This window comes from Rattus norvegicus, chromosome 5 (genome assembly GCF_036323735.1).
Source record: "Rattus norvegicus strain BN/NHsdMcwi chromosome 5, GRCr8, whole genome shotgun sequence".
Classification (NCBI taxonomy): Eukaryota; Metazoa; Chordata; class Mammalia; order Rodentia; family Muridae; genus Rattus; species Rattus norvegicus.
The window spans coordinates 62,664,029-62,676,937 of record NC_086023.1 but is presented as its reverse complement, the minus strand read 5'-3'; positions in this window follow the sequence as shown (position 1 = coordinate 62,676,937).

Sequence of the window (12,909 nt, the reverse complement as noted above, 5' to 3'; positions counted from 1 at the left end):
ATGCAAATAGAAGATTATGGGCAGCCCCTTCTTTTAACACCCAGGGAAGTGGGCTCTTGCTCCAGGCTGTCAACCCTGCTGGTGAAAAGAAATTCTGCTCTATGTGGGCAAGAAAAGGAATAGCACTCACAGGGGGATGGACAATACGAAAAACACACAACTCTCAGGCCAATCATCTTGGGAATGATCATGAATTTGAGTAGTCCGGGCTACATAGAGTTCAGAGATAGCCTGAGCTAAATAGCAAATGTCTCAAAGAAAATGGCTCCTAACTCTCGCATATATAATTTTACTTCATTTATTTTATTATTTATGTATATATTCTTATATACTTACTTATTTGTCTAGAAACAGGATCTCGATGCAGTTCATGCTGCTCTCCAACTCCCAGTGCTCCTTGCCTCGGTCTCCTGAATGGGGTGGCAGGCATGAACCACACAATGCCGTTCTCTAACTCCAGACCGGTCAACTGAATCCCTATTCTCGTAAGAAAAGCAGGTCAAAATGACATAACTTTGACAACTCACAGAATGCCAAAGGTACAATCATTCCAGTCCTCCTATTCAGAAATAATCAAAAACAGTCTCCAAGAGAGAGGTCACAAGGCTGCCCTCTCCAACCCTCTCATCCCAAATGGCTTTTCAGTAGTGGGACAGAAACTGGAACCCGGGTTCCCTGATTACTAAGGTGGGGCTCTCTGCAGATATTCTGCTGATTCATGAACTCACAGTGTCTTGGCCACGAAGGCCCAGACAAGTCTTTCAGGGATGCCTGCAGATCCCCGTGAGAAACAGGCATCACAGTTACCCAGAAAGTACAACTATGTCATTGGTCTCAGTATTCAGGACTAGACAATATCTTAAGGATTAAACATGCCAAGCATCGGGCTGGAGAGGTGACTCGGTGGTTAAGGGCACTGACTGCTCTTCCAGAGGTCCTGAGTTCAAATCCCAGCTACCATATGGTGGCTCACAACCATCTATAATGGGATCTGATGCCCTCTTCTGGTTTGTCTGAAGACAGCGACAGTGTACTTATATATAATAAATAAATCTTAAAAAAGATTCCAAGCATCATCCAGTGCTCTTCCTTCCTTCCAATTAGCTGTGTGTCTAGATAGAAGGGGCCAGACATACACGTTAAATGGTTGAAATTTATTTATTTATCATGTACATGTGTGGTGTGTTTTCACAGGTATGTGCAATGCATGTATGCATACAAAAAAAAAAACAACAAACAGCCCACACTCTATCATTCTTCACCTTACTTTTCAAGGCAGAATCTCTGACTGAATATGACGCTCAGAGAGTCTGCCATACCAAAGCAATCCTTCTGCTTCTGCCTCCTCAGAGCGCTGGGATTTTGTCTTTCTGTAATTTTGAAAGGAAGGCAAAACATCTCATGACTGAGAGTCCCACGCTCTACTGACTGAGCTAGCCTGGCAGCTAAGGAGTGACAAGAGTTACCCTAGCAAAGTAACAATGGATATGGAACCTAAATGGGCTATCTCCTGTAACCAAGCAAGGCTTCCAGCAAAGGGAACGGCACACCAACCCAGCCACAAAACCTTCCACCTACAGCTTGTCCTGCCTGCAGGATGTGCTAGGGAAAAGGTGGTTCAGAACTTGTGGGCATTGCCAACCAGTGACTGATCCAACTTGAGGCCTGTACTTGAGAGGGATCCACTCCTGACACTACCTGGAGTGACAGGAACCAGAGACTGGAAAGCCCAGAGACCTAGGATAGAAACAAAAAAAAAAAAAACCTGACTGGTAAAAACAAAAACAAAAAACAAACAAAACCCAAAAGTCTGCTGTACTCGAAGACTGGAACCCAGGATAGCCATCATCAGAGAGGCTTCATTCAGATTCATCTAGAAGCAGATGCAAAGACCACAGCCAAACATTAGGCAGAGCTTGAGGGATTCTGTGGAAGAGGAAGGGGGAGGAAGGATTGTAGGAACCAAGAGGGTCAAGAATACCACAAGAAAACCCACAGAATCAACTAACCAAGGCTCATAGAGGCTCACGGAGTAAACCAACTATCCGGGAGCCTGCACAGGACTGACCTAGGTCCTCCACATGTATGTTATGGTTGTAGAACTGTCTCCAACTCTTTGGCCTGCTTCTGGGACCCTTTTCCTCCTACTAGATTGCCTTGTCCAGCTTAGTCTTATTGTAATCTGATATGCTGGGTTTGGTTGCTATCCCTGGGAGGCCTGCCCTTTTCTGAATCCCATTAGGAGTAGATCTGGAGGAGAAGGGAGGTTGGGAAGAAGGGACTGGGAACAGAGAAGGAAGGGAAGACTGCAGTAGGGATGGAATATATGAGAGAAAAATAAATGGACGTTTAAAAAGTATCATAAATGAGGACTGTGATTATTTAATATATTCAAAGTACCGCTTCTGCTGTTGCTGCAGACAGTAAGGGCTGGGTAGTGTGTAGTGACCATGCTCCAATGCTTGCAAAGCCTGAGAAATCTCAGTTCTACTGATCTAAGTGTCCCCCCTCTGTTGTCGCCATGGTTTCCCACTCTTCCACAGATAGCCCGTCATATCAGTTCAGAAGTAAGCCACAGAACATCGTCAGTCTGCTAGATGCTAGAAGTACTTATGGGTTCCAAGCAGCTATGTTCCTTAGCAAGAAGAAATCCTAACCCCACTCACGCTTGGTCAAAGGAGCCTCAAAGGCCTGGCAGACCACGTGAGAGTCACATTCACACAGATCCCCGTGGTAGCTTAATCTGGACTCTGCACTCTACTAGACTGTGACTTGCCTGAGAAGTGTGTGTGTGAGGACTTTCCAGAGAGATTTAACTGAGGAGGGAAAACCCAACCTAATGTTGAGTAACACCGTTCAATGAGCAGGATTCTGGACTGTAGCACGCAATCCCTCCTACCCAGCTTAAGCTCTGGGCAGACAGCACTACCAGCCCCACCCAGGATTCTTCAGATCCACAAATAAAAGACATACACAAACACACACACACACACACACACACACACACATATAAACACACACATACAAACACACATATATAAACACACACATACAAACACACAAACACACACACACAAACATACACATATAACTCACACATACAAACACACAAACATACACACACAAACACACACACACACACACTGGCTTATTTTTGATATGCTTGAGCTCAGTGGCCAGCCTCTCCTAAGCCTTCCTCAGCTATTCCAGCCTTCTTTTCACTCCCAGCTCAGTCTAAATCTGCCCCCAACTTTTGTTGCTCAGTTACCCTAGCTCAGCACTGGAAATCTGCCCTCAGCTCAGTTGGTCTCTAATCTCCTGCCTGCTACCTCAGGCCCAGTCAGGGAAGAAGCCAATGGCCGTTCCACCATAGATCTCACATGGCTGGTGGCTCTTTTTCTCTCTGAAGCGTGGCGAATCTTTTTCTCCTCCCTTGTGTCTGCTAGCCTGCCTTCAGGAAAACTGGAAGACCCGCCTATTCCGTCAAGTTCATTGGCTGCTAGCATCCTTATTGATTGATCGAGAACCAATTGGAGAACAGGACCTTCAGTGTACACCAGCAGACTCCTGATCAAAGCATCAGAACCACCCCATGCACCGGACTGAATAAAAGAAGCAAACAAATTGTGACCACTACCTTCCCCACCACAGTGGACTGCACCCTCAAACTATGGGTCAAAATTAAGCCCATCCTTTAAAAAAGTTTTTATTGTTTGTTTGTTTGTTTGTTTGTTGAGACAGCATCTCTCTCTGCAGTTCTGGCTGTCCCAGCACCCTTTATGTAGACAGGTTGCCCTTGATCTCACAGAGATCCACGGTTCTCTGCCTCACAAGTGCTGGGATTAAAGGCATGTCCCAGTACACTCAACTCGAAATTGCTTCTGTCAGGTAGATCATCAGCAGTGAGAAAGGTAATGAACATGGCCATATTCTCTCTCTCTCTCTCTCTCTCTCTCTCTATATATATATATATATATATATATATATATATATATATATATATAAACTTGGGCCAACAACTCAAACTCAGAAGTTGAAGTCATGAGCATAGCCATCTTTCAACAATAAAGAGCTCCTGAGAGTCTAACAGCAACACAGAAAGAAACTTCGCCATTGTTAAAGTGCTGTAGATGGGCACCTAGCAACAGGGGGCAGTGTTTTCAGTTTTCTAAAGTGTGCATATTCAAATGTTTGCCAGATTCTGCCTTAAAGTGTAATGACATTCACACATGCATGAGCCGACACACACAGACACACACACACACACACACACATTATCATTATCAACATCATCATTGTTATTTTAAACAATTATAGAACAGTAGCGGTTAGCCATACATTTATATCCTTTTGTTTTGTGTAGGGATTAGTTCTGATGCTAATGTCCCGTTCTCCCACTGGTTCTTAAAGACACCAGCAACCAATGACTGAGGATGGGGCAGGACACTTAGAATTGCATGGGAAACGCAGGCAGACTCTGAAGAGAGGGAAAGAAGCTGCAGGAGATAGAGCCAACCGTCCATGTGAGTTTTAGGTTTTGAGCGGCCAATGGCTGCTCTATTGGATTATGCCTGGGGTGGTAGGAGAGGTTTAGCCATGCTCAGTCATTGAGTTAGCAAAAGCATTTTAAGATTAACTGGTGTGTGTGTGTGTGTGTGTGTGTGTGTGTGTGTGTGTGTGTGTGTGTGAGAGAGAGAGAGAGAGAGAGAGAGAGAGAGAGAGAGAGAGAGTGTGTGTGTGTGTGTGTGTGTGTGTGTGTGTGTGTTTCATCTGGGGATTCAAGGGAATCTGGGTGGGGGTTGATAGTGCAGCCCCTTCCCAGAGCTTAGGCAGGGTAACAAAAGCTACATGCAATATATGGTGCCTAACGAGGGAACAAGAATCCACTATTAAATTAGGAATGGACTTTTGGATGAATTACACACACACTGTGATAAAAATCTAGGAAGGGGGGCTGGAGAGATGGCTCAGTGGTTAAGAGCACTGACTGTTCTTCAAGAGGTCCTGAGTTCAATTCCCAGCAACCACATGGTGGCTCACAACCATCTGTAATGAGGTCTGATGCCCTCTTCTGTTGTGCCTGAAGACAGCTACTAGGTACTCATATACATAAAATAAATAAATCAAAAGAAGTCTAGGAGGAAGGAAGAATTTGTTTCTCAGCAAGGGGGACAGAGTGAGTCACATGGCTCCAGGGCTCTCCAAGGGAGAGCCTCAGCCCAGAGATGCTGGGATCCCCTGCTGTGGAAAGAGACAGGATGGCCACTCTGGGGCAGAGACTTTCTGTAGACCAGGATGGCCTGGAATTCACAGAAATTCCTCCTGTCTCTGCCTCCTGTTTGCTGGGAGTGCCCTGCTGCATTTATATTCACGTTTATATTCTTTTTTTTTTCTTTTCTATTTTTTGGAGCTGGGGACCGAACCCAGGGCCTTGCGCTTGCTAGGCAAGCGCTCTACCACTGAGCTAAATCCCCAGCCCCTCACATTTATATTCTTAATGAGTCAAATTTCACATTTGTCCTGACAGATACCACTGTGAGTGTGCAAGAAAGTCCCATTACTCCTCCATACTTGGCTTACCTTCTCTCAGGTCCATACACTGCTCAGCTGTGCTCACCCTTAGGGAGCAGCTGATAACAGAGAGCCTCACACAAAATATTCTATTATAATGTCTACTCTACACCATTTAAAATTCCACTTTCTTCACAAAAGTCTTTCCCTGAGAAGAAGTGGTAACTGCCAAACAGAGGGAGCTTCCTCACACTGAGCCATGTTAAGTTTACAAACAGCACATAGAGAAAGAAGCAAAGAAAACAGAAGCTAGCTCAACCTTCTGTTCTACTTACAATTTTCTAAAGCCAAAGACTCTGTCTAGGAAAAAGGAGCTGAAGAAATATTGGACAAAGTCACTCTCTTGTTTGTGCTGCATTACTCCACAAAAAACAAAGTGTCAAGGGGTGACAATGAGTGATTGGCCAGGACAGAGCAAATCCAGAAGGCAAGTTAAGAGACTCCAAGAAGGAAATCCTAAGTACCTGGTGCAAGACAACGGTGGCATGTGGTGCTCGAGACACACAAGCAGCAGAACCACTTCAAGTGTCAGGCCAGCCTGGTATACACAGTGAGTTCCAGGGCAGCTAAGGTTATATAGCAAGACCCTGTCGTGAACAAACAAAACCAAACTAATGTAGACGGCAAGATAAAAATAGACAGAGAAACGAACTTGAAGAAAGAAACAATGGGCTTGGTAGCTGCTTAAATTTGTAAGACAGATTCCAGGGACTAAGCCACTACCCAAAGACTATACATGGACTGACCCTGGGCTCCAACTGCATATGTAGCAATGAATAGCCTAGTAAGAGCACCAGTGGAAGGGGAAGCCCTTGGTCCTGCCAAGACTGAACCCCCAGTGAACGTGATTGTTGGGGGGAGGGCGGTAATGGGGAGGGGAGCACCCATAGAGAAGGGGAGGGGGAAGGGCTAGGGGGATGTTGGCCGGGAAACCGGGAAGGGGAATAACAATTGAAATGTAAATAAGAAATACTCAAGTTAATAAAGATGAAAAAAATTTTTGTAAGACAGAAAGAAAGGAGCCAAAGATGGCTACAGACAGGGTTCCCAAAGCAAAAATCCTCAGGAAGTGTGGGTGGAGGGGCCACTGGGATTGTAACACAGGAAGTATGGTTGGAGGAGCCACAGGGACTGTAACACAAGAAGCGTGAGTAGAGGGGCCACTGGGATTGTAACCCAGAAAGCCTGACACCACCATTTTTGACACACAGAAGTGTGTCCACATGTCAAAGCAGTCTTTGAAACAAAAGTCAATTATGCCATTTCCCTGTTTCAAATCTTTCCATGGCTCCCCAAGGAAGCTGTTTTTCAGACTATTGTTTATAGTAGCAAAACCCTGCCTTTAAATGAAACAAACGAAACAAAAACCAAACAAACAAAAAAAGAAAATAGATAACTAAATCAGCAAGCCCAAGAACTCAAGATGGGCAACAATAGCCCAGAACCCCTTGCCCTTACAACCTTCTCACTCAAGGACTCTCAAGCCTCTCCAGGAACATTGTGTAAACAGAGATGGCACAGAAAGCTTTGCCAAAGAGTGTGTAAAGATGGTTTTAATGAATGCTTCCAGAGCTTCTTCTGTATACTTCCCAAAATGATCTGCCTGAGAATGGACTGAATCCACACTTTCTTTATCATTCCTTTAAAAAAGGGGGCAGGGGGAGGTTTGGAGAGATGGCTCAGTGGTTAAGAGCACTGACTGCTCTTCCAGAGGTCCTGAGTTCAAATCCCAGCAGCGACATGGTGGCTCACAACCATCTATAATGGGATCCAGTGCCGTCTTCTGGTGTGTCTGAAGACAGCGACAGTGTACTCACATAAAATAAATCTAAGAAGAAGGAGGAGGAGGAGGAGGAGGAGGAGGAGGAGGAGGAGGAGGAGGAGGAGGAGGAGGAGGAGGAGGAGGAGGAAGAGAAGGAGGAGGGGAGGAGGAGGAGGAGGAGGAGGAGGAGGAAGAGAAGGAGGAGGGGAGGAGGAGGAGGAGGAGGAGGAGGAGGAGGAGGAAGAGAAGGAGGAGGGGAGGAGGAGGAGGAGGAGGAGGAGAAGAAGAAGAAGAAGAAGAAGATGATGATGATGATGATGATCTAGGCCGTGAGGGCACATACCCGTAATCCCAGTACTCGGGAAATTCATGGTAAATTCACAGCTAGACTGCTTTACATAGCAAGTTCCAGTACAACACCCCCGCTCTACCCCTCCACCATCACCCACCCCACCCAACAGTTGGAAGGCTGAAGCAGGACAATTATCATTAGTTTGAGAATAAACTAAGCAGGAGGAAATAGAGAATTCATTTCACACACACAAATATTGCTGTAAATCATGCTGTTGACATATAAGAAGAATCGTGTGATCAGAACAAAGCCAAAGACATATATTAACGGAGGGACAATGTTCATGCATGAGAAAACTTGATTTTTTTAAAAAGATTTATTTATTTATTTATTTATTTATTTATTTATTTAATGTATACGAGTACACTGTAGCTGTCTTCAGACACACCAGACCTCATTACAGATGGTTGTGAGCCACCATGTGGCTGCTGGGAATTGAACTCAGGACCTCTAGAAGAGCAGTCGGAACTCTTAACCGCTGAGCCATTTCTCCAGCCCGAAAACTTGATTTTTGTAAAGATATCAAGTCCCACCCCAAACCAGACAATCAATTACCAGTAAGGTCCCAGAAGACCTTTCATGAAATCTGACAAGCTGATTGCAAAATCTGTGTGGGACAGAAATGTTCAAGAATAGCCAAAGAATTGTTAAAGGGGCTGACAGGGCTTAGGGCTGGGTCATAGCAGCTTAGAGCTGTTCATTTACTGTAAGATGACCACAGCAGTTAAAACAGTGTAGTGTGAGGACAGGAAGAGGCATCTCTTTAGGACGGACCAGTGTGTCCAAAAACAGACACAAAGATAGCTTTAGTAGAGCGTTTGCCTAGGAAGCGCAAGGCCCTGGGTTCGGTCCCCAGCTCCGAAAAAAAGAACCAAAAAAAAAAAAAAGATAGCTTTAAAGAAAAGGCCATGGTCTTGATACATAGTCCAAGTTCCCCAAAATGGCTGTTTAAGGTCTGTGATAGGACAGTCTTTATAATAAATTCTGTTTTGGGAAGTAAATAAGTTTGCTAACTTTACTCAGTGCAGAGAAGATATCATCTAAAAACGAGCCAAAGTGAAAAACAAGTTGAAAAGGCTGACCGCCCCCAATCTGCCCCTCCACTCTACCCACCTACCCCACCCCACCTCTCCAGCCCCTCCACTCCCACTCCATCCCAGTCCCCAGCCCCCCAAAAATGGGAGAAAAGCATCCTCAAACTCACAGAGATCTGCCTGCCTCTGCTCCCCAAATTTTGGGACTACAGAATTGGGATACCATGTCCTTCCTTAGCTCTGTTTTACTTAAAAAGTTAACGTGTATATTTTGGTGTGGTTTTATTTTTGTTTCTATTTGGGTTTTACTGTTACTTGATCACTTGTTTTTAGAAAGAAAAGTCCATTTAGTACACTGCAAGAGACTCAAGCTGGGCAGTAACAAAATAATTGCCTGCAGCCTTGTTTTGTTTGAATCTTTAATTAACATTTATTTAATTATATGTGCATAAATGTTTTACTGCAAGTATGATGTGCACCACATGTGTGCTGAGTGCCCTCAGGTGTCAGGAGCTGGCACTGGGTCCCGAGACCTGAAGTCACAGGTTGTGAGCCATCACATAGTTGCTGGGAACCAGACATGGGTCTTTGATAAGGGAAACAAGCACTCTTCACTAATAAGCCATCTCTCCAGTCTCTTCCTCCTCCTCCTCCTCCTCCACCTCCTCCTCCTCCTCCACCTCCTCTTCTTCTTCCTCTTCCTCCTCTTCTAAGACAAGGTCTCATTATGCAGTCCTGCCTGGCCTGTAACTTACAGGTGACCTTCTGCCTCTGCTTCTTGGTTAGCCAGGATGGCCGGCCTCACTAATACACCTGACCTCACTGAGATGTCTAAAATGAATGGAGCAAAAGAGAATGTGACACATTTTCTTCTAACTCTAGAGCACAGCAGGTTATAGGTCAGTAGTGCAGCACCTGGCTAGCATGCACAGAGCCCTGGCTAGCATGATCAGAGTCCTGGCAAGCATACTCAGAGCCCTGGCTAGCATGTTCAGAGCCCCGGCCTAGCATGCTCAGAGCCCTGGCTAGCATGCTCAGGGCCCTGGCTAGCATGATCAGAGTCCTGGCAAGCATGCTCAGAGCCCTGGCAAGCATGCTCAGAGCCCTGGCTAGCATGTTCAGAGCCCTGGCAAGCATGTTCAGAGCCCTGGCTATCAAGTTCAGAGTCTTGGCTAGCATGTGGAAAGCCCTAGGTTTGACCTATGCACCAAAAAGAAAGGGACAGAACAACAAAAACAAAACCAGCTTCTGACCCAGGCACTTGCCTGAGGCTCAAAAATAACACTAACCAGTGTTAATTAGTAATCCAGTGATACATAGTAATCCTCAGTGCTTCCTCTCCACAAGCAGATTTACTAACCTAAAATAAAATTAAGAGATGACACAACCTATCAATAAATATAATTTCAATAAGATGACCTTAAATGCGATATGAAAGAAATGGGGCTGGGGAGATAGTGCAGGGCAAGAGCACTCTCCTAGCCCATGCAAGGTTCTCCATCTGATCCTCAGCACTGCAAAAACAAACAACAAGTAAGACAGAGAAATAAAGACATCATAAAATGATGGATATTGCAGTGTCTACACAGTTAGACCATGAAAGAAAGAAGCAGCAGACAGGACAGCGATTCTCAACCTGTGGGTCTCCATCCACTGGGGGTTGAATGACCCTTGCACAGGGGTTGCCTAAGACCACCAGAAAACACAGATATTAAAATTATGATTCATAACAATAGCAAAATTACATTTGTGAAGCAGCAATGAGAATCATTTTATGGTTAGGGTCGGCACAGCATGAGGAATTAAAGGGACACAGCGTTAGGAAGGTTGAGAACCGAACCGCTTTCACCTTAAGAAATAAATAAGATAGAATCTAAGAGACTTAAGATGAAAAGCCAGTCCATATCAAAGGCTACTAGATTGACACTCGTGTTAGGATAGCGGAGGAGAGTTATTCATAGATAAAGCCCTAGATAACTGTTTGGTGGAACAGGCAAAGATTTTGCAAAACTCAGCTAATCATACAGAATTTTTTTAATATCTAAAAGGTCAACAAAATAACATTTCTCCCTTTGATACGTTCTTTAAAAGATTCATTTGTTTGTGTGTATGCACATCTGTACCCTCAGAGGCAAAAAAGAGGGCATCAGGTCCCCCGGAACTGGACATTTCTCCAGACCAGTGTTAGTGCTGGGAACCCACCCTGGTCCTCTGGAAGAGCAGAAAGTGCTGTCATCTGAGACATCGCTCCAGCCCCATGTGATAACTCTGAATTATGAAGGCTCTCATTCAGAGTCCCAACTACTAAAATGCCTGTGGCACCCCTTACGTCAGTTTCAGCGGGCAGGGGGCTCAGACCTGTCATCCCAGCGCTTGGGAGGCTAAGGCACAGTAGGTACTCTTGTCTCCCTCATCAAGTGCACTTCAGTGACTGGGAGAATCTGACCAGTGCATGTCAGCACTTGTGTACTTTTTTAGATGTCAGATAACAGTTTCTGTGGGATAAACAGGGTGCAGATGAAGGGATTCACATTAAAGGGAAAAGCATGGGCTGGAGAAATGGCTCAGCGGTTAAGAGTTCCGACTGCTCTTCCAGAGGTCTTGAGTTCAATTCCCAGCAACCACATGGTGGCTCACAACCATCTGTAATGAGGTCTGGTGTGTCTGAAGACAGCTACAGTGTACTCGTATACATTAAATAAATAAATAAATAAATAAATAAATAAATAAATAAATCTTTAAAGGGAAAAGCAGTAACTCTCCTCAGATAGCAGGGCAACATGGGGACAACGTGTGGTAAGTAAATGTATGTATTGAACATTAAACTCAGTCTGTATAAGTACAGCTCCCATACCACCGTAGACTTCACCTATGCAATGACTAAAGTCTCAAACGCATCTCTTCAAGGCCTTACAAACAGGAGCCATCACACTGTGGCCTGGTGTGTCTGTCCACAGCCCCAGCCCAGTCAGAAGACAAGCTCCATTCTCAGGTTCAATGCAGAATTCGCTTCCTTTCCTCATCCAGATCAGACTGGAGACTTAGCTTAAGAAGCCTCTACCTAGTCCTCTGGAAGGTTCTCTAGAAGGATGCTTAGTTTTAAGCAGCTGGAAATTTCAAGGATAACAGGGGTGGGAATGGGGACAACTGCCTCCTCATGTAGCCCAGACCAAGGCAAACTGCAGCCTGCAAATTGCTAGGCATGAAAAACAACCTCAGCTCGTATGACAGATGTCAAAATGCTGGCTCTTCTGGGCAATCACAGCTTCTTCAGGAGGTAAGGGGTTGGGGGGGGGCTCTTCACTGCATTGTGCCCTATATAAACAATCTTGATCCAACTTCGTGTGTGTATGTATGTATGTGTATATATGTGTGTATGTATGTGTATCTGTGTGTATGTGTGAATGTGTGTATGTGTGTATATGTGTATGTATGTGTGTATGTGTATATATGTGTGTGTGTATATGTGTATGTGTGTGTATATGTGTATGTATGTGTGTTTGTGTGTGTATGTGTATATGTGTGTTTGTGTATGTGTATGTGTATGTGTGTGTGCGTGTGTGTGTATGTGTGTGCATGTGTGTATGTGTATGTGTGTATATGTGTGTGTATGTGTGTGTGCCCCCAAGGCTGTAGGCGACTGACCCCATGGCCTGCTGCATTGCAAGGCAAGTGCTCTGTCACTGAACTGCATCCTCCCCCACCCTATCTTTCTTTAAATTTTGCCTTGTTTCATTTTGAGACTGTCTCTCTCTGTAGCCCAAGTCCGCCTCCAACTAATCATGTAGTACAGCTGACCTCAAACTCATGGCCGTCTGCTAACTCAACCTTCCAAATGCTGGGCTTACAGACACAAGCCACTGTGCTTGTCTTTGTTTTGCTTCTGAGCCAGAGGCCTGGCTGGCTTCGGATTAACCACGATTCGGTGCCATTGTTGTTGTTGTTTTTTTTTTTTTTAAGCACCATTTCTAGCTGAGCGCAAAGGCACACATACCTTCAATTCCAGCACTAATAAGGTGGAGTGAGGAAGATCAGGGGTTCAAATCCAGCTTTAACCGTCTGGAGGGGCGGGTGTGGGGGAAGCCTGGAGAAATGGCTCAGTTTGTACCGTGCATGCTATATGTGGGTGAGTGTGAGTCCTGAACCTTAGAAGGCACGTAAGCATAAAGACTCATGCCTGGCAGCACACA